This window comes from Cryptotermes secundus, unplaced genomic scaffold (assembly GCF_002891405.2).
Source record: "Cryptotermes secundus unplaced genomic scaffold, Csec_1.0 scaffold468, whole genome shotgun sequence".
NCBI lineage: Eukaryota > Metazoa > Arthropoda > Insecta > Blattodea > Kalotermitidae > Cryptotermes > Cryptotermes secundus.
Genome location: NW_019721526.1, coordinates 1,490,926 through 1,517,556, shown reverse-complemented (window position 1 = coordinate 1,517,556; position 26,631 = coordinate 1,490,926). Strand labels below are relative to the sequence as shown.

The 26,631-nt window shown below is 41.8% G+C and overlaps 1 non-coding gene and 1 pseudogene across 1 annotated transcript; one reads left to right on the top strand and one right to left on the bottom strand.

The window, feature by feature from the left end:
* Positions 1 to 2,025: 2,025 nt before the first annotated feature.
* Trnag-ucc lies at positions 2,026 to 2,097 on the bottom strand. Its single transcript has one exon. It is a non-coding gene; the product is annotated as a tRNA-Gly (tRNA).
* A 12,803-nt stretch (positions 2,098 to 14,900) lies between these two features.
* Positions 14,901 to 16,238, top strand: LOC111875534 (annotated as a pseudogene).
* Positions 16,239 to 26,631: the final 10,393 nt, after the last annotated feature.

The window sequence follows — 26,631 nt, the reverse complement described above, 5'->3', positions numbered from 1 at the left end:
TTAACATGTGAATTGAAATTGGAAAGGCTAGAGACAGCCTCGATGACTTTGTTTTAAGTTAGAACTTGGCATTCTGCAGGTCATTGTGTCGAATCTCAGAACTTAGTTTACGCTGTATTTTTTTAATTATGTTCAGTTTTACAGGTTGGGTTGCATGAAATATCTCTCGTGGGTTGTGGATCTGGAAGGACAATAGCAGTTGTGGGGTAGAGAAATATGCCTTTGAAACCTTGATGTTACTCTGAAAGTAAACGGCCTTGAAGAATAGCGAAGTACGTTGCTCATTTACGTGATAAATACAATTTTGTGTATCCGTTCTGTTTTCGAGTTGTGCTCGTTGGTTTCTATGCCTGCATGACAGATGCTTTCTCCTTTATAATCCGAACACCTCTGTCTTTTTATGTTTCTTGCATTATGTAGTTCTTTGAGGCACTATGCTACAAGCTGGAAGGTCGCTGATTCGAATCCCGATGCGGTGGATTTTTCAATTTACCTAATCCTTCTAGCCACAGTATGGCCCTGGGGTCGACTCAGCCTCTAAAAGAAATGAGTGCCAGGAATCTTCCTGAGAGATAAAGGGCGGCCGGGGCGTTAGATTGACAACCTCACTGCTATCTGTGAGCCGATTCTCTAGAGATATGTAGGAGCCTCGACGTCTCACTGCCCTATGGGCCTTCACGGCCTGTTACAGTTACTTTACCTTTACTTTTTTATAGATATACTTAAAACTATTCCTTTAAGGGGGCACTCGGTAGCGTAGTTCGTTGAGGCACTATGCTGCAAACCGGAAGGTCGTGGGTTCTAGCCCCGATGAGGTGCATTTTTTTAATTTACTTAATCTTTCCAACCACACAACGGCCCTGGGGTCTACTCATCCTCAAATAGAAATGAGTACCAAGATTCTTTTGGGGAGTGAAAGGCGGCCAGAGTGTAAGGCTGACAACCTTATCGCAATCTGCGGGCTGACTGTCTAAAAGAACCTCGACAGCTCACAACCCTATTGGCCTATGGTAAACTTTTCCGTACCAGCTCCAAGTTTATCGCAGGCGTTGTCAGCAAGAAGACGAGTAAGTAATTTCGGTGTACTGTGACTTTGCAATTATATCGGCCACTGCTTAAAGTGATTTGAAAATCACAGACCAACTACATGCACAATATTTGTTGTAACAGTTTAATCTGAATTTGCAATGGAGGAGCTATTCTTCTGCCGATTTAGGTTCGAACTTTTCTGATATTACCTTACACTTAACCAGAGCAGAGTCACATTTTCATACGTTTCTTGAGCCAGGAATCTTAATTTGTTAATTATCTCCTCTGTATTTTTTTTTATTTTTCTGATGCAATATTATCTGGTGTTTGATAACGAATTTCGAGATTCTTCACAGATTTTCACAGCATTACACGAGAATAAGAAAATTCCACGTCAGCTTCATTCCCACCTCCGATTAGTCTTGTTTAATAATGTCACCTTATCGTTAAATTCCAGTCTTCATAACCGCGGCAGCTGATACAATGCCCTGCAATATACACTGAATATTACATAATTTTAGTCATGGCTCGATTAATAACTGTTCGCAGGTTACAGTTGTTGCAACAGAGGAGAGAACGTCGTGGGAAAGCATAATGATGCCACATTAGGTTGGCAACTCCTCATGAAAGAACCCAACAGAGTGCGTTGCAGAATGTAGCTGCTTCTGAGGCAGGTCAGTCGAGATCGGAAACAAACTCTCCCGCTGGTTTTCTCCATGTTCATGTCCTATCTTCTTTCTTATAGTATTACTCCTGCTGTTTGTTGTTCTTTGTCCCTTTTGTTCTTATTTCCAATTGTCTTGCCTATGTGACTCTTCATCCATCCAACCTGCACACTACCTTCCTTTCTTTATTCTTTCACTCCAAAGTTCAACATTTATTACGATCAACATAAATAAATATAAATAAAAGGATCCGCCATTTTTAAATCCGAAATGTATCCGGAATATAATGCGAGAATTTGTGGAATCAATAAATGAGGTTATTAAAAAATTATGCGATGGCCGGGAATCGAACCCGGATCAACTGCTTGGAAGGCAACTATGCTGACCGTTACACCACCATCGCATATAACAGCAGCGTTAAGTTTCACATTGTAGCTGTTTTACATAACTAGTTGTGGCATTTTATCACACCGCGAAACTCTTCTAACAGTGACCTTCCAGCCATGGCTGTTACCGCGTTTCTTCTGAAGTGAAATTTTAGCGAATCTTCGTTAATTAATATATGAGGGAATAAGTAATAAACGAGAGAGTGAATGACTGATGATTAAAGTGGCTGAATTGGTAAAAGGGATAGAAAACTCGTTATTTACTTATATTACTTGACTTCTTAATTAAGAGCCTCATATTTACTTAAGTCCTAGGAAAACGGCAATATCCCAATATATGATAGTACGAAACAACGTGTTTTTGTTTGAAAGACCACAATCTAGTGAATTGCCTCTACTTGTCGGTATCTGTCTGATGAGACTGAAGAAAATCATGAAATCCTTGTCTCCGAGCGGGCATAGAAAGTCTCTGAATAAGAAAAACGAAGAATAAAGGTTGAATCGCTACATTTCTAAGAATCTATTAAGTATTCATTTTCACTTGTGGAGTTGTAGAGTAAGAGGCAGGAGAGGCAGAAGAGGCAGGGAGGTGCTGAATTTGTCCTTATGTCTGGGCATCTTGCGTGGTCCGACTTAAGAGAATTTTGAGAGGAAACCGGAGGGTGTTATACTGCAAGGCACCTCGTGATTTGTAGATATATCCCCGGGCTCTTAGAAGAAGGGCCATGTTGATCAAAGACCGGGGGGGGGATGCTCAAAAATTTTTGGCGAGAGAACCTTTTGGAAACTTGCCACAGGGAAACTATTGTTGAGGATGTGAACTAGACTGCACTGGCTCAAGATGTACAACGGAGAGACGAAATTATTAAAATGGTACGATTTATTTCACTTTTTTAAACTGTGTTCATATCCTAACGGGATAACATTTGTCACATAGTAAGATATTCTGGAGCAAGTGAAGAGAGAATGTGATTTTTTTGTTGATTTGATAAGAAAATAGAATGGCTGACTGGCGCAGGTAAGCCTCGGCTTTCGAAAGAAGTGTAGCCGCCCTCCGACGTACAGCTGCCACGACTCTCGCTCGAGCTTGAGTTCTTTGTCTCAAGGCTACGGGTGCTTCGGATATGGGAGTGGAACACACTTCGGGGTTAATGAATCCGGGGGTTCCAGAACACGCCGTGTATTGCAGTTTTAATTTAAAGTTTCAGTCAATGATCAATATTTACATTGTCCTCCAAGCTAGCTGCTCCGTCCATCCTACTCACTACCCCTACCGTAAAACACTTCTCTGTTCTCTATCTACATTTCAACAGCCGTCCTCCTCCGCTCCCTATAACCGACTGCCCTCTCTTTACAAGTCCCCAGTGGGCATAAAACAAAACAAGAAAAATAACAGAGAAAGCGAAAGGTCGAGCCCGACATCTGTCATACATTCGTATTTTTCGAGAGGCACATCATAAACTTTTTTAGGTCTTCAGGGCACGGGAGCAGGGAACCTAAGACCCCTCCTGGACCGTCTCGTACAAGTTCAGTTCATGGGTTTATGACACTAGGAGCGAACAGGTGACGTTAGGGACAATAGTGGCACCCTAAGCCTAAGGAGGACAATAGCTGAATTACAACCAGACGGTCCTGGGATGGTATCTCGCCGGAGGAGCGTCTCTCATGGTGATAAACAATGCATAAGTTGGTCATGCCCTTAATGAAATAATTTTGGCGAGGGACGTACGGTTACAGAAGCAAAGCATAAATGAGGTTAAATGCAAAGGGCCATTTCGCTTAGTGGGGGGTGGAGTCCAACTGGGTCCACTCAGCACGGCGGCCACTGATTGGTCTATTGTAGCTTGCCCCGAGTGATTATGATGATGGAGAATTTGGTGGAATGAAGCTTTGCAAGGGAAACCGAATTACTAGGAGAAAACCCTCCCTAGCGCCACTTTTCCCACCAAAAATCCCACTTGACCAGACCCGGGGTCGAACCCGGACCACCGCGGTGGGAAGCCAGCGACTAACCGCTTGAGCTATGGCGCGGCCTCGGTGCAAAGGACCAATGTCCTATCCGCCGTATTCGACACAGAATATTCTGTGCTCGAATCCGTGCGAAGTCGCCTATTATCCGTCAAAAAATTAGACGGTTCTGAATTCGCCCACACAGTTATTTCCATTGCCGCCGGCTTCCAACCGCAGCGACGCAGGTTTGATCCCAGATCAGATAATGTGTGATTTGTGGTGGGCAAAGTGTCAGTGGGACAGGCTTTCTTCCGAGTATTTCAGTTTCCTTTCCAATTACCAATCTGCTAACTGCTATATCATCATTTAATCATCATCAATCGAGATTGACACAAGGGCCCAACAGTTGATGATGTACAAACTGAACTCAGTCTCACCCGATCTTACGAATAAAACGGAACTTCTTTGTCAATAATATATCAGAACGTAAAATGCGCAAGTTATGAAAACATTCGTATAAACTTCTATTAGTGTAATATCTCTGTCCACATTCTGCTTTGAACAATTACTTACATCTGTATAGAGACAAAAAATCGAAAACAGTAATGTAGATTCGCTTATTTTGTCAGTTTATTTCGCTGGTGAATAAAAGAGATTCTGAAGAAAATCAGTCGATTGACACAAGATCTACACGGCACCACATCCCAGAAGACGACATTCTTCATAGTCACCGCCGTGAAAACCTCAAATTTTACAAAAGAGGGTCTGTCATAATTTGTAATTTATCAGTATAATTGCCATAAAGGTACAGGAGTAAGGTGGCGAAGTAAACTCCCATATCCAATCTCAGTATTAGATTGACTCTTAGTTCTTGTTAACATAATCCCCGAGCAGGACGGCCTCTGTCTGGCCTCAACAGCCACTGCGCAGACGCTGCCTAGTCTCTTTCTCGATATCGTACTCATTGGTCTACTGAAGAGTTTGCATGACGTCTGTTGAGGCCAGTTTGATTGCGGTCACCTACTTCGTAGCAGAGGGATGGTGGTCGATGGTGGTCTCCACCTGTACCACTGTTCCGGTGGAAAGCGGTCGGAAATGTCAGCGATGTGCCTATATTCACTGGATGTCTCCTTGTCAACTTCATGAAAGCAGCCACGTACGTATCTCTCCATATCGACAAATTAAATACAGGACACTGCTTTTTCGGTATTGTTTTCCTCGCAGTATACTTAGGGGTCACTTCGGGATGCAGCATTAGGCGAGCCATTGATAGTATTTGTGGAATGTCCTTTTCGAAATAAGTTGCTCCATAACGTGAGATTTTGTGTGCATCTCAATTCCTTATTATTTAGAAGGGCCATTGTTGCAGATTTTCTCCGGATACTTCTGTCTTCATACGTCAATTTTCATTGCACCGACTGCTCCGTACTCATATATTTTCGAGGGCTGCTGTGATAGGCCCACTAGAGGTCTGCGTACCGGAGCCGTTAATGTACGTATTGGCGAGCAAGAATGCTCAAAATTCTTTGCAGTCGTTTTTATGTTTTCGATGTGGGGTTACAGGGCTCCATCAGCGGGAAGTGTTTAAACAGAACAGAACTGTGAATGCCAAATAATTAATGATGTAGAAAGTAAGAGTGTACCCGCGGTTCTACAAGAACATTAACGATTTTTAAGGTACTGGGAATTGTACAGCAGTTACCTGGGGTAAATATAATATTTATTTACACTGCTGAAACATTTGAAATTATGGAAAGTACAAACGTGAATCACAAAATATACAAAATTAATCTATATTAAATAATATGTATAATGGGTGTGCATATTGGCATATTTTTTTCTGTACAAACCTTGTCCTTTTAGGCACACATAACCCAGCTCGAAAAAGCTTCTGAATGCTCTCATAAAAAAGGTTTTGGTACAGTGACACTCCACGCATGCACAGTTGCGTTCAACTTCCTGTCACTGGTGAAATGGAGGCTTCTCAAAATGTATTTTGAGTGGAGCAAACGGTGATACTTAGAAAGAACCAGTTTACCGCTATACGGAAAGTGCTTCAATACCTCAGAGTTCAGATAGCAGAGGTTTTCAACAGCATGTGATGCAGTGTACGGACGGGGATTATCGTGCAATTTTGTGACAAATTTCGGAAGTAGTCCCTTGAGTTTTGTTTGAATAGGTGGTTTCAATGGGTCCCGAAACACTCCACTATAAAGCCCTCTTTTGTTAGTGTTCCCGCCAGTGGTTGAGTTTTCAACCTCCTTTTGCTTGAAGATGTAGGGCGTTTCCGTTTTATACTATGGTGTCTCCTTTCTGGAGCATAATGGTGAATCCACTTCTCGTCCCCACAAAACAGAGCCATGTTTGTGGTGATAACGGCTCAGTAGTCCATGTTGATTTGTCAGATATTTGCGCTTGTACTCTCCTGGGAAATGTTAGGAACCGCCTCGCATTTTAACAGAACCAAGTCGATCTTTGTTGACTGCATGAGCAGATCTGAGGTAGCGATGTGTACCGCTGGGTCTGACCTCCCTTTCAATCAAGCTCCATCCCACATTTATAGACCTTCTGGACCATGACAGCTGCTGTACGTTTGTCCCTGTAATGTATATGCCGGAGCTGGTTTTGTTTTGTTCGAGTTACCAGAAGCAAGGAACCGAATTCTACATCTGTCCTTCGAAACTGACGGGGGAATTACCTTAGGAGAAGAAATAGAAATACAAATGATATACAAATGAGAGACTACTCATGCAGCAGATTTGTTCCAGACAAATAGCATTATATTACTTCACGTTGAAAGCAGGATGAAATATTCACTGTACTTTCCTACTAGCTCTTGAAATGCAACAGACAGTACAGGAATGCAGTGCTATTTCAAGAGTATTGATATAATCAGATTCAATTTTTCTCGTTCTTTGGATGCAAACATCTCCTTTTAACCTATATCCTTATTTTGAAAAGTGAGAATAGGCTTATATGATCACCATGTTGTTTGTGTAGCTGTGCCAACTTCCCTTATTAGCTTTCAAAGACTTAAGCAATCTTTATGAAATTTGGTATGTACGTATATCATGACATGTAAACCCATCTCAATCCCATTTATAATACATCCCGCAAATCTGCATCTCTCTATGGGTATCCCCCTTCCTCCCAATCGTTGCTACCTAGAACCCCGGTAATGTGTATACTTCCTTTCGCTGCTAGGCAACGGCTCAGTAAACACTTTCCAGCGGCAAATGATACACGGAACAATACAAGATTTGTTGGACGCGTGTGTCTGTGGGTCTGTCTGTAAGTCCCACTATCCATACTAGGTAACAACTCTGTAAGCACTTTCCCGTGATAAAGAAGGATTTTTGGAGGCTTCATTTTCTATGCAGTCTGTCTATCACAAACAGACAAACGTTTGACAATCACTCAACAAATATGGAGCTTTAACACTGAAGTTAATCGAAGTTGCCACTGAACCAGATTTTGATACATTTCAGTCCATATTCCATTCTGAAACTGTCTCTGTCCGTCCGGTCTCCTACTTGATTTTACAATTATGGCGTCTACATATTCAGCCTAATGTAACATTTTACATGGTTTCTCCTAGGAAATTTACTGGCGCTCTCAGTATCGGATAATGTGATGACTAATGAATAATAAAGTGAAGAGGTCGTGGCCTGATCCAAATACGTGTATTATCCCAGCATTTACCTGGAAGGACTGAGAAAATCCACAAATAAACTCCTTAGCCATGTTCTCCTCTTCTTACTCCCACTTTGCAGCATAGGGTTGATTTCTCAGTTTCATGATCATTTTACAGACGGTAGAACTCCTTAGACATGTGATCAGCTCGTTACAAGGCCGCTACCTAAACACAGAACAACGCAAACACAGAATAACACGCACACACACCAAACATCCATGTTTTGTGTGGGATTCGAACCCACGATCCCGGCTTCCGACCTACCGGCTACCGTGACCGTCTTAGCCAATACTAATATAAAAATACTAGTTGATATGTACATATCTTCACGAAGTTCAATTTCACATGGTGTCATGCATTGCCTATATTCGTCATCCTTTCTGGATCTATGAATTAGTACTTCCTGAGTTCCTCGTTCGCAGCTAAGCGCGGTTCATTTCCATCTCCCCAGTGAAGGGACATATTTGTACTATTATACGATTATAAGTAGATCGTAATTATTTATAGGGCCGGTCACGGTAGCCGAGCGGTCTAAGGCATGTACTGACTTCACTCGCTTGGAAACCGGGATCGTGGGTTCGAATCCCACTCAGGGCATGGATGTTTAGTTTGTGTGTGTGCGTTTTTCTGTGTTTGTGTACAGGTAGAGGCCTTGCGACGAGCTGATCACCCGCCCAAGGAGTCCTACCGAATGTGTAAGATCTAGAAAAACCGAAGTGAACGGACAAGTTCATGGAGGCAGGCCTAGGCCCACTGGGGCTGTAGTGCCAAAGAAAAGAAAAAAAAAAAAATTTAATGACATTCACTTTCGTCTTAAATGTAATTTTATTCACAATTACTCTTTAAAAATAAAAATTGAAATTAAAGATTAACAACTAAAAATTGAACATTATATTGGCCACCTGTTTCGGCCGTACTCGGCCGTCTGCAGGTAACTATCCAGTTTATCAAAATTACTGCCCTGTATTTTCGATATAATCAAGATGAATTATTCCCTAAGTTGAAATATTTCAGTGTTTTCCATTTCCGTCATCCGCTCATTAAAAAACATTTGTTTTAGAAGGTCACTCGTTACTGTCCCATGCGTTTTATTCCCTTTGTGGCGTCAGGGTTTTCTTTTTGCCCTAAATTTTGTAGTTCGTATGGACGTTGGTGCCGATCCCAGTGGCCTTGCGGTCTAGGGTATGAACTGTCTTCGTTCGCTTGAACTCTGGCATCGTGGTTTCGAATCCCGCTCAAGGCATGGGTGTCTGTGTATGCGCTTATTCTGTGTTTGTGTTGTTCCGGGCGAAGGTAGCGGCCTTACGAACAGCTGACCCCCCTGTCCAAGGAGTCCTATCGCCTGTGTTTAGGATAAGAAAACTGAAAAGGCGGTCAAAGTCTTAACAAAAGGACTGCGAGCCGTAGATTATAAGAACGTCGGTTTAGTGTTGTCTTGTTTTTATGTGCCTCGTAGGTACGTACGTCTCTACGGTGTTGACAAGCTGTGTGTGTGTCCCTCATCATTATCATGCTACAACATGGTATGGATTGTTCAGTTGAAACTAGACATGAAACGAGAGAATTCATTAATTTTAGCGTAAGAACGTAAAAAGTAGGGAAATGGTTTTGAATTGAAAGAATATATTAAGAAGATGGAATCTAAATTATCAATGAAAAATCACCATTAGAATATCACGGTGGAAATGCGGACAAACGTAAGTACAGTAGCAGAAAATTAACATGAGATGTGAAAAAGTTTATACGAGTAACTATAACAAAATTAATTTGTAGTTATACGTAAATTATACCAACAATATACAATATATTTACGAAAATTATGGATTTTTTACATAATATTACAGGGATATTTCCATAGTAAATTTCTGTCTTTTTATATATTATGAATAAGGACAAGTCTAAAGTTAAATGGTTTTTGGTAGAGACGAAAGTCGATAACAGTTTGTGGAATGAAATCACTTGTGACATATTTCCTATATCTGTAACCGGGAGTGGCCCCACCACATCCAATGATACTACATCGAAGAATTCCTTTATTTCTAAGGATTCTCCCAGGGGTGCGACTATTTTATTTCCTGTTTCCCTCTTTGCACATGCTTCACAAGCATTTATATATTCTGTAACATCTCTGCTTAAAGACTGCCACAATATTTCCTTCTAACAGCGGTAATTGTCCTCGCAATGCCTTTATGGGCGGTAAATGGCAATTCGTGATAACATTTTAGCACGTTTCCAACTTGTGTCCCTGGAATTACGATAAGTGGACAACCTTCATTTCCTCCATAATATAATACTTGGTCCTCATCTAATAAAAATTTCTCATATGTTTTATATCTTTCACATATGGAATCTTTTTCCTGGTCTTCCTTTATCTTCTCCCTTGCTAACAAGTAGTCTCCTGTAACCATTTGTATACACCGTGACAGGGCATCAGCGTGCCTCATCTTCGAATTTGGTCTGTGTTCCACTATAAAATCATATTCATATAATTTCATAGCCCAACGCGTTAGTCTAGAACTCGGATCCTGTAAAGTCAACAACCACGTCAAAGCCCTATGATCAGTATATACTTTAAACTGTCGCCCATACAAATAACACCTGAACTGTTTAACTGCAAAAATAACGCTAGCAATTCTAACTCAGTTATGCTATACTTGGATTCCGCGGAGTTCAACTGCGGCTACAGTACGCCAGTCCGCTCCTCTCCGTCTTTAACCTGTGACAAAATGGCTCCAACTGCTTTGGTTGGCGCATCGCAGTCTACAATACACGATACAACTCCTTTATACGCGTCTGGCTTTGTCAAAGCATTCATTGATCTACATTCAACACAAAATCTGTATTTAGTGGATCCGTCTGTCGTTTTCTTCTTAACTAACACAATGCTACTGCTCCATGGCGACACACTTAACTCAATAATAACTTTATGTAACATATCTTTAATGTGTTCTTCAACAACTGGTTTCAATGAATGTGGAGTTCTATAAGGAGTCTCCTTGATAGGCTGCGCATCCCCTATATCTATTTTATGTTTTACCGCGCTAGTACTCCTTGTTTCACTACTACCTTCCTGTAGAATATGTGACAAAATTTCCTCTAAGTGGGCTCTAATTTGCTTCGATCCTGCTCTGACAAATGCCCTAATTTTTCACTTCGCCCCTTATCCCCTTCTTTCGTATTCTTTACTTTTTCATTTGAATGGAGGTCGAAGACTATCTCACCTCGCCCCATATCTCTAGCTTCCATATCTTTTGTTTCAAGTACACTCTGTACTTTAGCCAGTTAACTTTCCACACAAGTTTCAATAGGCGAGGCTATGCCTACATACATAGGCTTAGACAGCTTTCCGACTTCTAGTGAGAGATTAATAATTTGGGTTGGTACGTACCCCATAATTCGGCTTCCTCCCTTCTATGATTCCTTAGTTTCTGTGTCCCTGGTGTGCTCTTCTCTAGTGTTCTTAAGCCCTGAATTTTGTACTGCTGTGTCAGTATGGCTACCGAATCTGTTTCCAACTGGAAGGAAACTATCTTTTTCCTGTAATCCGATAGCTACCCCTTGTAGACTATCAACAGCTACTTCTTGTAGTCTGTTCAGTGGCGGTTCTGGCTGGCGTTAATCCCATCCAGCTTTCTCTTGAGAGGTCATTAAATTGTTCAATTTTCCACAGGGAGAGTTCAACCACTCAGCATTATCGCTACCCAAGGGGACTTTTGACCAACGGGGTGAACCCTGAGCTTCAATCGAGGTCTCGTTATTTACAACATTACCCATTGTAGCTACTACCCGCGCTATATAATTCCTCGTAGCCATATCCCAGGATCTGCCATTACTACTTGATTCCGAGGGGCTTCAAATTCCGTCAAGTCGCCACGTCTGACGACCCGACCCCGGGCTATTCTTTCGGAAAGGGGGGGTACTGAGACAGCCTCTGCGAGCTCAACAGTACCGATATAACTCTCATCCTCCGTCCAACCATTTGTCGGATCCAGCGCCTTCTCCGGCTCATGGGTGATCAGGCCAAGAGCGGATTCGTGAAGGACCTCTGAGTCGGATGAGATCCTGGCCGGTAGGTCAGCGCTCGAAAGCGTGAAGCGTTTGTTTCGGAGGTCAATAAGTTGTCGGTTAGACTAATCTCAGCTCCCACTCCCTGCAAGAAATCCAAGCCGAGAATGCCAGCACTACACATTTCTAACGGGCAAACAACAAATGGATATATGAACGTCATACTTCCTGTAGGAGACTTTAATCAAGATGTCACTTCTTTTCAAGTTTGTACCAGACACTCCCCTAGCCTGCACTTTGCTCTTTCTCACTTGTGCCTTACTTATACTGGGCTTCATCAACGAAACCGTGGCGCCGGTATCTACCACGAACTCAAATCTCCCTCTCCCTATTTCAACTGTCAGCAAGGGCCCTATCACCCGCCCCTTAGTTGCTGACGGCACAATGAGAACAGGCCCTGACGGCGGCTTACTTTCGGGTAAGACGACTGGGTCTATTTCGTCCTCCCTAACCCGTTTGGGTGGTTCCTCCTTGAACCGGGACACGTCCCCTTCGACACTCTCGTCGGAAATGCCCATAAAGCCCACAATTATAATACTGAAGCCCATTAAGATCGTAGCGCACATAAAGATCGTCATCTTTCTTCGGTTCTGCTGTGCTCCTGCGGAAGTCCGACTCCCAGCCCGGACAAGATATGGTGCCGTGCCCCCTTCCACAGAAGTCCATCTGTAAAGTCCGACTCCCATCCCTGGTGCTGCGCTATCCCTTACGGAAGTCCGACTCTCAGTCCGGAAAGAGCGAGCCCCTCTCCATGCTCTTCTGCCCCGGGAGTACTGACCCGTGGTGGTGAATACACGGTCAACCCGGTATTTGCCCTCTTGGAATTTATTCCGGGGTTTCCAAACACGGGGTCCCTCTAAATTTCCACGGTCACCTCTTAACGCGAATACTTTTTGTCTGGAGGCTCTATGATCTCTGGTACCATCCCGTTCGGGTGTCTCTGCATTTGTGGCCACTATTGCCATATTCAAAACCCCCTCTACTGTGTCCGGCCTCTGTAATCTGAGGTGATTCCCTGGAACCTCCCTTAGCCCGCTGATGAAAGGGGCTAATAACCGTTTTTCTGCTTCTCGATTCATTATGGCTTGTTCTACTGGATTTTCTATATGTTGGACCGTCTTCTGTCACTGTTTACGCAGACGGTCTGCATACATTTCGGGACTCTCGTCTTTCTCCTGAGAAGCATTCTGTGACCTTGTATAGTTATATTGATCTATCTGTTTTCCCTTAAATATATGCACGAAACTGCTTTAAAATCTGAATACTCTACATCATCACCCTTCGACTACGCTTGGGTGGAATAAAGGGACCTTGCTACGCCCCTCAGTTTCAATCTTGCTAGCCGCAACTTATCTTTAGCGCGTAGGGGACCCATCTCGGCTGCTTCATCTATTGCCTCGAAAAATTCATGTTTCAAGAAAACTTAAGCATCCAATTCTTTTGAGCTATTCGAAGATAATGGAAACAGTAGCAGGAAATTTCAGTGTACAGGAAAGACGTCATTTGTATACAGATAATTTTTATCAGAATTTTCCTTTCAGGCAAACAGTCGACTGATTTCTGAAGGTAGTTTACTGTTTGTCACAATGAAATGTGGAGCAGCACAGAATAGAACAGGGAAGGTACGACAGATTGTCGCTGCTTTTATAGTAAGGAAACAATCATCATTGGTATACATATACGTGTGGAATTTCTGTCCTCAAATTACATGAGCGCAAAGAAAATATTAGTAAGCAACGAAATCTTGTTTCGGATTTAATGAGAATAAAGGAAAATGATAGTGTGACATAGGGGCAGTTTCTAGAACAATAGAAGATTGTCCACAAACAGTCTCACGGCAACGAACACAGGCAACAATAGAACTGCCGTTTCTATGCGACGGCCGGCAAACACCCCCCTTAAGAACGTGACAAAAATATAGGGGAAACTGTGTTTCTTATGTGGTCCGCGCCAAGCGAAAGCCAACAACAACTGTCAACTGTATTCTTACGGCCAGACGATACAGTTAACAGCAAATTGTTCAGTTGAAAAATCTAGTCAAGTATATGCTTAATTTTGTAGACGTCAACTACTCACAGCATAGGAAGAAATTTTCTGTGCGGATATGGAACGGTGATAAAGCGAATGAATTTATTTCAAGCTACCTTTATTATCTGACTTGGAAAGACAGGTTTATGTGATTCTGTAATTGTCTCTGTTCCTGTAAACTTGGAAACAAAAGGCAGGTTTCCATGAAACTTCTACAAAATATCAATGCAACAGAGGCCTCCCAATTAATTTTCTGTTTAAGCTGTCTGCCACCATAATAATATCAGCAATAATAATGATAATAATAATATCTATGACGATAATATAGCGAATATGCGAAGCAGAAGTGTCAGTGATACCAGTAGATGCAAGGTTCCGCAGATCTATATCATCCAAGTTGTGGATGTTTTAATCAAGATGAGAGTAATTTAAGATTTCGGGCTGAATGTAATGAATCCAAGGGAAATTAAGCCAACTGGAAAAGGAACCGACCTCTACGTGTTGTGATATGAGAGCCCTAAGGCAGAATTCTGGAACGAGATTAAACGTCCATTGCTAGGTTAAGGCACGGTACATAGGCGATGGCGCCATTAAGCATGCTTTCGTTACAACCCTGCCATCTGCATGAATGTATATAAGAGGGATGATTCCAGAAACGTTTTGCTAGGTGCTATTCATATATTCCCGAAATAAGATAAAGGCGTTGAAATAAATCTTATGATTTCCGTGAAATATTAAGTTGTCCATATGCTCAATTAAGCATCAGAACATGGAAATATATCTGAATGCTTAACTAGGCACGACGCCATTAACTCAAGTGGGGAAGTCTACACTTAGATCCACGCAATTTTATCTCCTTTACTGGATGAAAGATGAAAGTGCGTTCGGGTTCGTGCCCCGGTCTTTGTACCCCAGGGAAAGTGTTCACTGATTAAGGGTCTGGATACAGTCGTGTTTTAAAATAGTATGAATTAAAGATTAGAACCTTGACGTAGTAATTAATTGAATCGATCGACAACTGTAACTTATCTGTTGTGTTTCTTATTTTTTTCAATGAAATTTTGAAGTTCAAAATTGGTCGTGATGTGTTTTTCAGCCAATTTTATCACTTTGACGTATGGAGTTGTGCCGGGCTGGCTGTCACCCACACTTCCTTTACTGCGATCTAACGCAACTGCACTTGGCGGTCATCCAGTTACGCAAGAACAGGAATGCTGGCTGGCATCACTTCCGTTCCTTGGCGCCTTCTTGTTCTCCGCCGCCTACAGCTACGTGAACCAGAACCTGGGACGAAAAGCTGCCGGTTACCTCAGCGCTTTGCCTGCCATCACTGCATATATGCTGATTATATTCGGTGACTCCATTATCTACCTATTAATTGCAAGGTTTATCTTCGGTCTTTGCATTGCCGGCGTAAATATCTTCACAGCAACGTACGTCAGCGAGATATCTGAAGATAGCATCCGTGGCGCTCTCGGTAACTTCCGTGGGATAGCCGCTGGCGTCGGCACAATTACTATACATGCAGTCGGTTCTTACTTCTCTGTTCAGAATACTGGAATGGTGTGCCTGTCAAATCCCGTGTTGTTCCTCTTCGGATACTTCTGGCCTCCAGAGTCACCTGTGTTTTCGCTGGGGAAAGGAAGAAGAGCGAAGGCTTTGCAAGCTTACTCATGGCTGCGAGGAGACACTGCTCTCGCTGAGGCCGAGATGAAGAAGCTGGAAGCAGTTGTCAATGTAAATACAACGGAAACTCAGAAAGTGTCGGTACTAGATTTGATGTCTGTACGTGGCACCAGAAAAGCTCTTATGATCGCCTTGGTGCTTTCTGTCGTCCAGCAATTCTCTGGCATGAACGTTGTGTACGGACACTGTAAGTCCATATTTGAAATGTCACAAAGTAATCTTTCACCTCATATATCTTATATTATTTCTGGTTTTGTGAATTTGTCAGGCTCGCTGTTTTCGTGTTTCGTTTCTGACCTAGCGGGGAGAAGACCCATTCTCTGCACCCAGATCTTCCAAGGCGTTTGTCTTGTCGGGCTTGGGACGTATTTATTTACGGACAGTGTTGGCATTGATGTTTCAGCAGTGAGCGTAACTCCTATCCTATGCGTCTCACTTTACAGCTTCTGTGTTATTGCTGGTCCTGCTAATCTTCTGTTTGTGATGATGGCTGAGATATTCAGACCTGAAGCGCGAGGTTTAGCTATGGGATTACGAGTTCTACGATTTGGATGTTAGCGTTCCTCTCGACAAAGTTTTACAACGTTCTAGTTGGTTCCTTGGGAGTTTATGGCTGTTTCTGGCTTTTCGGGGGTTTCTTTTGCTGGAGCAGTGTTCACTTTCTTTCAATTGCCCGAGACAAAGAAACGCAGACTAGAATCGATTCTGTTGGAGCTGAACGGCGACCGGCATTAGAGGTGGAACGTGATAACATGAATTCTGAAATGAGAGATATTGAACACCTTCCCGCCTCCCTTTAATCACAAAGTAATTTTCGCCTAATGCTGGCTATTCAATCATTTATTTAAAGGAATGATTTTTTTTTTCACGTATCATGAAGTCATCTTCGGGTTACATTGATTATATTTTCTGACATAGAAGTTTCTGCGCGGTCATTTGCACTGTCATTTCTCTATCTTATGAATAGAGATAAAAGATAAAATTAGGACCGCGCCATAGCTCAAGCGGTTAGTCGTTGGCTTCCCACCGCGGCGGCCCGGGTTCGATCCCAGGTCTGGTTAAGTGGGATTTGTGGTGGAGAAAGTGGTGCTCTGGCAGGTTTTCTCCGAACAATTCGGTTTTCCCTGCCAATCTTCATTCCACCAATTGCTCCACAATCACCCTCACCTATCATCTGGGGCTGGTACAATAGGCCAGAAGTGACCGAAGTACAAGGGAATTAGTCCCACCCCACTAGCAGTAAAAAAGGTTAAAATTAAATTTATATTACAATGTTAAGTAAAATTAATCTTGGACTTAATATTAAATATATCTGTAAGTTATATTGTTTCCTTTGTTAGTTGAGAGAGAGTGATTATTCTTTCCTCCATGTTCTGATTTTCTTATTTTTTCTGTTTAGATGTAGTGTTTCTTCTTCGTGTTGCTTCTTGGTAATTATGTCTTGGAAATGATAATTTCATTATCAGTTATTACTGTTTTTATGAAGCGTAAGACATGTACTTCATTTGTATCATTATTTTTGTCTCTAAGGAGCGTGGGTCAAACCTGAGAGAAGATTACAAATAGTGTGTGTTTGTATAGGCTGGGTGTGTGCAGGCTTTCTGCTATTTTGTGACAGTAGGTTGGGTTGATATGGACTTACTGTCACACTCGACATCGGAATGGACATTTAAACGCACTTAGCAGTAAAAGCGTGAGACTCTAACATAAATTATATTTCATAATTAACTAATTAGTTTATTCCGAAGCTCCTAAAGCATGCATCTGAGGGGCTGAAGATAGTTATAATAGAATCGATTCAGATTTATCGTGAAACAGTTCGCAGCCGAAGCTATGCTGGCCTGGATTGTGTCATAATAATTACATCTAAATTACATTTCTATTTTATTACCGGAAATATTGTTTCAATGTGGAGTAATCTATGTGCAAGAAAGTAACTCCCAACACTACCAGATCTGAAGATGAATATAATAGAAGAAAAGCTAATTTTGTAACAATCTAAAACGAGCCATATTGTGAAAAGCCCCTATAGAATAGTTCATTATATTCTCTAAAAGAAAATGAACGGAAGAGCCTAACAGAGTTTTTGAGTGTCACATTTATTGTGATTGAGATAAAATTGTGGATTTGTTGTTCCTTCATACTGTTTCACAACTTTTATTTTTATTATGATGTTAGTTGTTTGTAGATATGAATATAAAGCATGTCATTTTTTTCAAACGCTAATGGTCAAATGTATTTGAAAATACTTCGATATTTAAACGTTAAGAGGTAACAAAAGTGAATTTAAAACATTACCATCGTACTATCTGCCAAATTAAACCTGCAAATCGTAGAAACTTATTTGTAAAAACGAAAGAAAAGCCTAACCTTGGAAGGAATTTAAATATTTATTTCTGAAAACAAAATCAAAAGTCAATCTTGTGAACTTGTTTCAGGCCCATTATAGTGATAAGATTTGGACATTATTGCAAATGAAACATTAGATTTGGCAAAGCTGACGTAGAGATCATCATCATCATCATCATCATCATCATCATCATCATCATCATCATCATCAGTAATCTGTCAAAACGACAGGTCCACAGTCTCTTCTAAAACAATTCCTCCACTTAATGCGATCTAGAGCTTTCTCCTTCAAATGACAATATCCTCTTCTGCCCCCAAGGTCATCCAGCATCTTCTTACGTCTTCTTCCTCGTCTTCTTGTCACTTCTATCCGCCCCTCTATTTTTCTTTCGATAACTTCTTTTAGAAGGCAGTTTCTGTGTAAAACATGACCAATCCAATTAGCCTTCCGTTTTCTTATTTCGTGTAGGATATTCCTCTGCTCACTGACTCTAATTAACACTTCTTCATTTCTCACATAATCGGTCCAACTGGTAGAGATAATAACCTCTAAATTACTTGCGTCACCAGAAATAACGTAATTACCATAACTTTATATTTTACCTGTTCGGCACCTACTCCACCGCTTCCCACGTGCGAATTTCTCAGCGTCAGTAGTACTAAGAAGATAGCTACTATAAACGTAAAACTCATAATTCGAGCAAATAACAAACATAAATGCGCTTTAAACGCGTTGTTATAATTTTTAAATAAACGTATCTGATCTTCCTACGTTTTACATAAGAAACACACCAGAGCTGAAATTATGCTAATTGTAGAAATGTACAAGTAACAGGATTCGGTCATCTGTGAATCTGTTCCCAAGATCATTGTCGACTGCTGAATGTACATTTGAGAAAATGTATGCAAAGGGTAAGGATTCTGCAGTATTTGTTCGCTTCTCTGTAACCATCTCGAGAACAGTAAGACGTGTTTAAATTTTCTCCACCGACTATGAATGGAAATTTCAGATGGATATATTGACGAATCTGGAAATCGGGTTTGCATGCAGTGAAGAGGGCAAGGGTTAACGCTATCAAGATTTTCACCCTGCCGTCACATAATAAAAGCAGTAAGATCCAAAGGAAATATGACTGGATCAGGTTCTATTCCGATCCGGATATGTGAGGGAATTTGGTTCTTATCTTTCATAAACATGCACTACAATGCGGGGAATCTACAGAGAAGTTTGCTCGGTTGCAGCATTCTGCATTCCGACGCAATTAAAAGGAATTAGCTAAATTCTATCGCTGTACGTCTCACAACGTTCTCTGGCTGGTTTCCAGTAATCTCGGAGGTATTTCTTAATGAAGTGAAGTGATATATTTCTTGTCGTGTCTTTTAGTCTATGAAGCTTTCTGCTGTCGTTCAGTTCTGTCAAAAACCCTATACCAAAATTATTATTATTATTATTATTATTATTATTAAGTCAAGGAGGATGAGGTGGGCAGGTCATATAGCACGAATGGGGAAGATGAGGAATGCGTATAGGATATTGGTGGGAAAGCCAGAAGGAAAGAGACCACAGGGAAGACCAAGACCAAGGCATAGGTGGGTGGACAATATTAGAATGGATCTTAGAGAGATAGAATGGGATGGTATGGATTGGATAGATCTACCTTGGGATAGGGACCAGTGGAGGGCTCTTGTGAACACGGTGATGAACCTTCGGGTTCCATAAAATGCTGGGAAATTCTTGAGTAGCTGCACAATTGGCGGCTCCTCCAGAAGGGCTCAGCTCCATGAGTAAGTATTATTGTGTTCACATGGTTCAAAACGTTGTTGCTAGGATATTTCAATTGTTTGATCAAATACATTTTCATATTGTGTGGTAAACATTATCCACAACTAAGATTTACTTATCTTTTATCAATTTAAATATTTTTTAAAACACCGCAAATTTTGATGATAAGAAATAAAGGCCTAATTATTCTGTTTTTAAAATTATTTCCATTTGCCAGTATGATTAAAATGGAGTTGCCTGACCGCCTTTGTATGGGTTTCTTATCAATGACTTCCACAAAATTTTAACATGACTTTAATTAAAGCTTGATTTGGAGTAGAAACACAACTGAACTAACAGCCACTTTCAAGAATCTGCTTTGAACCGTCTGGGCTCAGTGTGTACCTTCTCGTTGCCATAGCGACTACAGGCTTCCCAAAATGACGTAGGGATCCTATAGTAGCAGGCAGAATAATAATAATAATAACAATGATACAGAATATGGCTCAAACTAACATAAACTTGTAGGAGGAGACAGGTGAACCAGGACTAGAGAAGTAGGTTTGAAGGAGAGGAGAGTCGTGTAAATTAACTCCACTCCCCCCATGTTAAGCTACTGAAATAATAAATCATGTTTCAAAATTTCAACGCAACTGAATATAATGAACTAAGGTAAGAAAACAAATAAATGAATACAATTAATTAAATGACACCCAAAAGAAAATAAATATTAATATTGTCGTCACAAAAATATAAGCTTCAAATATCTGACGCGTCTGCGCTCAAGGTTCAAGATGACATAGACTCATGTGAACCACGTCACATTCAACATGGCGACTGAAAATACAAGGTGGACACTATTTGAAATCTCTCCAATAAAATAACTGGTCTCAAGACCAGTGTTAATTTACAAAGATAATTGCATATCCGTGCGAAGTGTAACCACGAGGTTAAACAGAATTACCCATACGTATTCTTTACAAACTGCACTTACACAGAGTGATAAAGGTCTGAAGGAAATACGCGTTTAGTTTAGGCCCTCCCGGCAACACACATGAGAGGTGCCATTACACTTCGTGGCAACACCACGTTCAGTATGTAATAGTTGACGGATTACTGCCATATGCACAGGTATTCGCTTATCTTAACTTACGTCGGTACCGAGGACTTCCTGCCGGATGTTGTCACAACTAAAACAAAATTTGCTCAAAGCCAAACGCACCAAAATCTAACAAAATTTTGTAGCCGAAAATCAGGCGTCTTCTCCAAGCAGAAATCTCCTTGAGAGCGAGAAAGGTGCGCGCGGCAGCTCAAGCAACACGAAAAGGCTTGGGTCTGCATGAATTCTGGGAGCTAGCGCGGAAGGTAAAGGAATGGCGTGACACAGAGATGGCAGCACCAGAGACAGTGAGGAAGCATAATTACGAGGCCAATAATTTGTCAGCCGGCTGGACAATAAACGTTTTATCGTGCTATACGCAGACATGCGACGAGGAACTAACTGGGTGAATCGTTATTAGTTGGGTGGTTATTTGACGACGCTGTCAATATTGTGATTATATAACGTGCCTAATCGTCTTAATATGCCACATCGCCAGGGGAAATGCCAGAACTGTCTTTGTATAGTGAACAAGGAAGTTCTGTTCAAATAATAACGCCGCTTGCAACACCTGTTCTGTTGTTGCATGACGTCACAGATTATATGGCGCGTTCCCCTGCTGTGCGTTTTTGGGCCATTGCCTAGCAACGGCTGTTCCTCTGCCTCCACAATTTTTGCTCTGAGCAAATACGTCACAGTATATTTCCTCCGCCCAGACGCACGTTGACTTCTGAGGCACTCAGCCACATACGTGGGGCCATTTCTTTTCTACCAGTCCAAGTATGTAGAGCTCTCATCTACTGATACACGCAATGACATTTCTTCTCTACCCTTAAGTGTGAGTGGTGAAATTCTTATATACCTATACACGTACGTGGATTTTTCAATTGACTTAATGGACCTGAGTTCGTCTTAGCCTCTATAAGAAATGAGTACCAGGAATCTTCCTGGGGGATAAAGGGCGGCTGGCGCGTAAGGCTGACAACCTCACCGCCAATTGTGAGCCGATTTTCTAGAAAATGTGGGAGCCTTGACGTCTTAAAACCCTATGTGAGATCACGGCCTGTTACAGGGATAGCTTTACTTTAATTTCACCTTACATTTCAATATTCTGTTTCTGACCACTAAATTAATATTAACTTTTTTTAATGTATTACGTAGGAGTCCAAGGAGTTTCCAGGCTCTCGTTCCTGACTCATGAAAGAGAAGCCAGTTAAATATTAGTTTTCATACTTATGAAAGTTGATTATTGCGTTTGACATCTAACGCGTGGCTCCTGAAATATATGGCTTACAAAGTTTCGATGATTATTACGTTCTTCACATTCATTTCTGAAAAGATTCCATAGTGTAGATACACTACTTGTCCCTCTGAAAATGTACACAAAGCTGGGAAGTGACAGAAGCTGTCGTTTCCAAAGGCGTTCGGATGTAAGAAGTACGGCACTTAATCTTATTTTACTTTTGGAGGAAGCACTTCACATATCTTAAGGAGATTTATATTCTTTTGAAACGATATATTCTAACCTACAATTTCTTGACATGTCTTTGAGAACGTGAATATTTTAAAAATATTATTGTGACGCATCGACGGACTGTTAGGCAACGGCTCGATAAACACGTTCCCGCGAAGACAGATTTTTTGTAAACAGCCCGTTGGTGGGTAACGCGTACAGCAGCACTCAACAATAATGACATCCAGTGCTAGACAACAGAGCTGTAAACACGCGGTTCTAACTGTACGCGACAAGAATGAAAGATGTTTCCCTGGGGTCCGTGCCGAGTCTATATAACAGTCTCTTTGTAGCTAGGGGAGGAAACCCGTGTGGAGGCGGAGTCGAATTCCTTCACAGTGACCTGTGAGTCGTAGGAGACAACGAAAAGAAAAGTCTCAAATCTGAGACTGTAAAATACGGTTGCGAGTCTCAAGGGACTCGGACCCGAGAAAGACTGCGCTGGCAACGACCAGCAGCATATACAAAATACAGACCCGTCCTCCCATTAGAGAGGACACCTCACGAAAAGAGGACCGTAACTGTCAAAGGGTAATAAATATTTGGTCATGAGCCCCAGATGGGGCTCGATATCAAGACTTACTGACTTACTAACCATCAGTTGCACTGTGACTAGGGGAGAGACAGAATTGGATTAGTGAATTGGAACTGGGAGTTCAGAAGTTTTAAGCAGAAGAATTAGAAGTCAGCCTGCGAAGACTTAACGCGTCAATTGAAGAATGTATATGGGCTGTAGTATAGCGATCTTTAGAGTGTTTCAATTATTTGTAGTTACGATTTGTGAGTGTCCAATAAAGCTATTCATCTAATCCAGAACTCATTATCATTAGTCAAGGCTAATCCCGAATACGTGACATTATATTATAAACAGACACCTATTCAAATCTACTTAAAAGTACCCATCTTATGTCATGAACTCTTAAATTTTTAGAAAATTTTGAATTTGGTGACATTTCAAATGCGATGAAATTAACAGGCGAACAATCTATTTATTTTGTAACTATCGTTTCCCTAAAATTCGCTTAGTGGGGGTGGAGTCCAACTGGGTCCACTCGGCACGGCGGCCACTGATTGGCCTATTGTAGCCTTCCCCGAGTGATTATGATGATGGAGAATTTGGCGGAATGAAGATTGGCAGAGGAAATCGAAGTACTCGGAGAAAACCCGCCCCAGCGCCACTTTGTCCACAAATCCCACTATACCATCGTTTCCCTAAGTACGAGGACATGATTAAGTGTGCGGGCGTAGAAGTAAAGCTCCAAGAATTATTGACCTCAGTACTATGTAAAAATAGAATATAGCAGATGATATGTTTTGCACGCGTGACAAACAAGGACAACTTACTGCCTATCTCGCTGGCCTCCAGTCCTCTTAGAATGTCTAGTGAAATTAAATTCTGTTTAAACACATTGACTAACTAGGCATATCACTATCGTTTGTTAAAAAGTTCATGTGGATTTAATTATTATGATCCCCAGCTCCCATAAGTGGATTCTGACACTCGGAGCTGAGGCATTGTCCCGGTTAGTCTGTACAACTTCGCAGTCCATTAAAGAAACAGGGCAGTTTCCAAACAACGCCCTACCACGGTATTACAATGTCTCTTTTACTAAACGTGATCAAATGCTATGATTGTCACTCTGTAGTAAAAGCTTTAAAAAGCGTCTGGAGACGTTCTATTCAACTGACGAAGTCTCAGGAATGCAGTTAGCGCTGGTACACATCAACCGTGCTACATAGTGCGCTAGCCGATTAGTATTCTGTTCCCGACAACTTTCCTCAGCGTACGTTGGACCTGATGTAAAGTCACCGTGAAACTATGCTTTTAATTCGAACGCGGATACATCAGTCGAAGTTCCAGAAACATCTGCACTGCGGGCCTATTGTCAGTTATGCAGTAATCCACACTAAATATGAACATGCTCAGGAGCATACGCGACATGCCCAGTCTTGAACAAAAACTCTGCCTTGTATGGAAGGAAATGATCAAGCCATTTATGCGAGAGACTGCGAGTACAGCAAATGTTAGGATTTTTATTACATGAGAAGGTAGACTGGATTCAAATGGCTCAATATGTGGCTTTGTGAATATGGTAATAAACCTTCGGATTCCATGAAACTGGGAATTATCTTGATTAATTATCTCCTAAGAAATATATTGAATTATCTAGTTAGTTAATATGAAGGCAAACAATTAAGACATGAAATTTGATTTCTTCGGCTCAACTTATATCCATGCCCTATTTCCAGTTTCCCCTTCTGATCTGCATATCCAATTTGTCAGTACTATTTTTCACCGGCTCTACAACCCCCTTAGACCAAGGCTTCTGATTTCTCAGTTTCATGATCATTTTACAGGTGGTAGGACTACTTGGACGAGCGATAAGCTCGTCGCAAGGCCTCTACCTAAACACAGGACAACACAAACACAGAATAAACACATACACATACCAATATATATGCCTTATGTGGGGTTCGAACCCACGATCCCGTCTTCCGAGCGAGCGAAGACAGTACGTGCTTCAGACCCCTCGGCTACCGTGACCAGCTTGTCAATACTTTACTAAGTGAAGTGCTGAAGTGACGCCATCTGTTAACCAGTTACTTTTAGGCGTAAAAATGGAAACTTAGTTGTTAACCTTCATTTGGAGAGTTAATTACACTTTGTTGCACCCCATTTGAAAACATAGAATGGCCCCTCAAACCGGCAAAAGAGTTACCTATGGGCCTCTACAAACATTACAGACACTGTACGGACGTCATGACAAATACGCGACAAGCCTAAGGATACATGTGCAGTTCCGTTCAGACTAGCGTATTCATACTGCTAATAGTTTAGACACACACAACTGTTTCTACGTAGCTCGGGAGAATCCCTGCGCACGTGAGTGCAGACACCTTTATCCAACGGCCATCAGCAGCACCAACTGGTGGGTGCGGCGCACAATTTCCTTTTAATTAGCAGGTGAGGTCTGACGTCACATACAGCACCTCTGCTGTTTCTGTGCATGACCTCGTATAACCACTTTGAAAGCTTTATGTTTGTAGACGGAAAAATTTTCCCATTCGAAGATTAGCGTCTTCTGAGAAGTGACACCGTATAGTCTGAAATAAAAGCAGCAGAGTTCCGGAAATATCTGCTGTCCCCATCTTCAGCATATCCTGAGAAGGGTCAGCAAGTTCCTCCGAAACTGTGACAACTTCCTGTCAGGCCATACACACACCAGTAGTACAGGCAAAAAGTACCTCCGAAATGTTGATGTTTTTCTACCAGACTACACGGCATCACAACCCCTAAGACGCTAATACTCCTCTTCATCGCCGTAATAACCCACGTGTCAGAGCTTCGTCTTTGTCTAAATCTCAGGTTTCCAAGTGTATAGGAGACGACAAAGTATCTTTGCTATGCAAGCACATCTTGGCAACGGGGATGGGGTGTAGCTTTCGAGCTTCAGTTGCTTTACCCCACAAATGGGCTCCCCCAGTATCCATTCTGTAGGAAGTTGGTTGGAGCCGATGGTTCTTCAGAATTCCGTGAGGAGGATATTCTTCCCTACCAGACTCTCAGTCTCTCGGATTCGCTTAACTGACCGTGCCATAGATTCATTTATCTCGGGCGTGTCGTGCTTGTATTGCGCCGAACGGTTGCATCGGGTCGGAGACTATACTTGAGTGAAGTGTTCTGGATCATTACAAGTAATAAGTAATTCGTTCATCTTTTGATTATAAGCGACGTAGTCTAAAACAGGCCTGTAGGTTAGACATCACACTATGACAACTCATGGAGTGATGAGGCGTTTCTAACCAGGCCCTATACCACACAAGATGTTAAGTAAGCACTTCTGTTGTGTATTATGGTATTTTCGGCTTTGATTCATTTCCAGCGGCCGGTTATCCTATGGTTATTCCATGTTGCCTTTAGTATCACTCAAATGATGGGACAGTACAACTTGAAATAAATCGTAACTGTTTTCTTCTAAATTTCTACCAGTTCTTCATTTACAGGAACTCGCTACTTGGACTCGTTCTCACAGCACAGCTCTGAGTTTGTACCGTTGCCGAGATCGGGTTATCATTTCTATAATATTGTCACGTGTTAAGTGATGAGACAAGGGGTTTGGATTGGTAATTGGATTTAATTGCGGGTCACGGTAACCGAGCGGTCAAAGGCGTGCACTGTCTTCGCTCGCTCGGAAGCCGGGATTGTGGGTTCGAATCCCACTCTGGGCATGGATGTTTGTGTGCGTTTTTCTGTGTTTGTCTACAGGTAGAGGCCTTGCGACGAGCTGATCACTCGCCCACGGAGTCCTACGGTATGTGTAAGATCTAGTAAACCGAAGTGAAACGGAGAGTTTCATGGAGGTAGGCCTAGGCCCAAATTGGGGCTGTAGCGCCACAGAAAAAA